Source organism: Megascapheus bottae, chromosome 1, assembly GCF_031878675.1.
Source record: "Megascapheus bottae isolate mThoBot1 chromosome 1, mThoBot2.hap1, whole genome shotgun sequence".
NCBI lineage: Eukaryota > Metazoa > Chordata > Mammalia > Rodentia > Geomyidae > Megascapheus > Megascapheus bottae.
This window is the reverse complement of record NC_143509.1, coordinates 14923461-14926332: the sequence shown is the minus strand read 5'-3', so window position 1 is coordinate 14926332 and position 2872 is coordinate 14923461. Positions and strand designations below refer to the sequence as shown.

Here is a 2872-nt window from a genome sequence, read left to right as displayed (position 1 = left end):
GATTAAAAATCTGTCTTAATTATTTTTTATGCTGATACTAGGCTTGAATGTGGGACTGTGTGCTAGCTTGGCTTTTTTGCTCACAGCTGGATCTTCACCATGTGAGATACACCTCTATCCCAGATTTTTGCTGGTTAATGAGAGATTGAATTTTTCAGACTTTTCTGCTTAGGTTGGCTTTGAACCACACAATCTTTCAGATTTCAGCTTCTGAGTAGCTAGGATTCATTCCTCTTGCTTTCCTTTGCTTTGTTCTTTTCCTTTTTTCTTGAACTCAGGGCCTGGTGCTGTCCCAGAGCTTTTGTGCTCAAGGCTCTCTCACTTGAGCCACAGCTCTACTTCCAGCTTTTTGGTGATTAATTGGAGATAAGAGTCTCACAGACCCTTCTGCCTGGGCTGGCTGTGGACTATGATTCCCAGACTCCTGAGTAGGTTGGATTATAGGTGTAAGCCACTGGCACCTGGTTTATTCTTCTTGTTTTAATTGGCATCAAGAAAAAAACATGAGAGCAGTAAGTTTGTGACGACAACTAGAGACTACATTTCTTTATCCTTTTCCTGAGAGACGATACCTCTCTGTTTCATTTTCTTTTGTTATATTTCCAGTGTCTCATGGATTTATTGTTTGGCAAGTTGAACTAGTTGTTGTACTTTGGGTTTCTCCCAAAGCTGCCTTGGACACAGCACATGAAAATTTATTTGGATGTAAACTTAGACAGCCAAGTGAGGTGGCAGGGGAAAAAAGCACACTGGAAAGTAGGCTAAGAAGCCACTATTTCAGATAATAAAGCCGGTCCCCTTGGGGCACCTGAGCAACCGCCCTGGCTATGGTGACCCGTCCCCCTGGGTGGCTGGATGCGGGGGTTTGGCCTGTTGCGTCCCGGCCTCCACTGGGCAAGCACTGGCTTCCTTTCTGGAGATTCACTCGTCTATTCTTCCTGCTCTTCCTGTCTGTGGTGGCCGAGTTCCCACGGAACACCCCCAGGCAGAGAAACAGGAGCCAAGACCATGAGATGGGAAGCCATGAGTGTGCCAGAAACCACCTACACAGCTCCCAGAAGACTTAGAGTCAGGTCAGGAGGACGCAAGTGGGCGCTGTAAGCCTGGGCCACCCAGTCCATCAGGACACCGGCCCTCACCTCTCGCCCATTGATTCAGGTCCTGGCCCCTCTCCTCCTCTTAGACAGTGAATTTCTGGAGTGCCTGCTGATCTGAGACTGCCCTGCCCCAGCATGGCACTTTCATTGTGGATACTGAGAGAAAGAGGATTTCCTTTTCTCTGAGTACAGCTGACAAGAATACTGATTTATAAATGTGAAATCTAGACCTAAAATGACACTGATGATGATGATGATGATGATGATGATGATGATGGTGATGAAGATGATGATGATGAGGAGGAGGAGAATGATAGCATTGATGATGGTGGTGATGGAGCGAGCATGAATGTAAAAAGCAGGACACTGGGTCTTTAGAATCAGGGATTAGGGAGAGAGGAGAGGATGCTGGGAGAGAGGAGAGGAGGATTGAGGTTCTTACATCAGCATATGAAAATAGCAGGATGAAGCCCACCAGATAGTGTTCTGAAAAAGGGCAGGAGAGACAGGGGTTAAGGGAATAAAACAGAGAGGGTGAGCTTTTATATAGAAAATTGTACATGTTTGTGGACTTACAATGAAATCCAGTGATACTTTTGGTATCTTATATGCTAATAAAATAATACATTTAAAAAGAGAAATTATAATCTTGGATTTTGTGTGTTATTTTACAGATTTTAAAGGAGTTTTTTTTAAACCAATAATGCAATTAATAATTGAACAGGTAGTTCTCAGAATAAAAAGCACACATAGCTAATAAAGAAATGTTCAACCTCCTTAACCATTAAGTAAAAATAAAAAACACACAAATTTAATCGCAGCCCAGTCAGAATGGCCATCACCAAGACAACAAATGCTGTGAGATAGTGGGGTACAAGGAACCCTTATTCACTGTTAGGGAAATATAAACTAGGTCAGCCACTATGGAAACCAGTGCAGAGAGTACTCAAAAAGTTAAAAACAAGACAACTGTATTATCCTAATTTACCACTCCTGGGCATATATCCAAAGAATGTAAGTCAGTCAAGATAATTGGCACACAGTGATGATGGTGGCACTTTTCACAGTAGCTAGCCTCTAGGACTGTCCTATGTACCTATCAGTCAGTGAAAGGATAAAGAAAATGTGTTGTGTTTACGCCCTGAACTATTATTCAGCCATTAAAAAGAATAGAACTATGTTGTCTGCAGGAAAATGGGAGTAACAAAACATTATCATGTTAACCAAATAAGCCAGATTTGGAGAGGCAAATCGATTACATTGTTCATTCATATGCAGAATCTAGAGCCAAAAAAAATCATAGCTTGAATGTGCCTATTTGCTGTATTTTTGTTTGTTTTCATTTTTAAGCTTTTACATCAACTTTATTCTCAGAGCCAACCTATGAATTAACACATGCCCATGTTGCCAACAGTTGTAGGAATCTTATTCCTTCTTACATGTACCAGAATCTCATATTCAGCAATGAGTTCTGGAGCGCAAAAGAGGATTCACTGTTTGCACCTGTCTGTAATGCTTTGTTACAAATTAAACAAAGACACATACACACTCAGTGTTCCTGTTTTTGTTTCTGAAATAGGCATTCATGTCTATGAATTTTCCTCTCAACAGTGCCTTGCCTTACCTCAGAGGTTCAAGTAGGAAGTGTTTCCTTCTTTTGTTATGTTTTTTGTTTGTTTGTTTTCTGTTTGGGGCTAGTCTTTGGGTTTGAACTAAAGGTCTAGGCTCTGTCCCTGAGCCTCTTTTTGCTCAAGGCCAGTGGTCTGCCACATGAA

General features: G+C 41.8%; 1 non-coding gene across 1 annotated transcript; it reads right to left on the bottom strand.

The window, feature by feature from the left end:
• Positions 1-2521: 2521 nt before the first annotated feature.
• LOC150068418 (small nucleolar RNA SNORA40) lies at positions 2522-2649 on the bottom strand. The gene has a single exon (XR_016538601.1). It is a non-coding gene; the product is annotated as a small nucleolar RNA SNORA40 (small nucleolar RNA).
• Between the last annotated feature and the right edge of the window lie 223 nt (positions 2650-2872).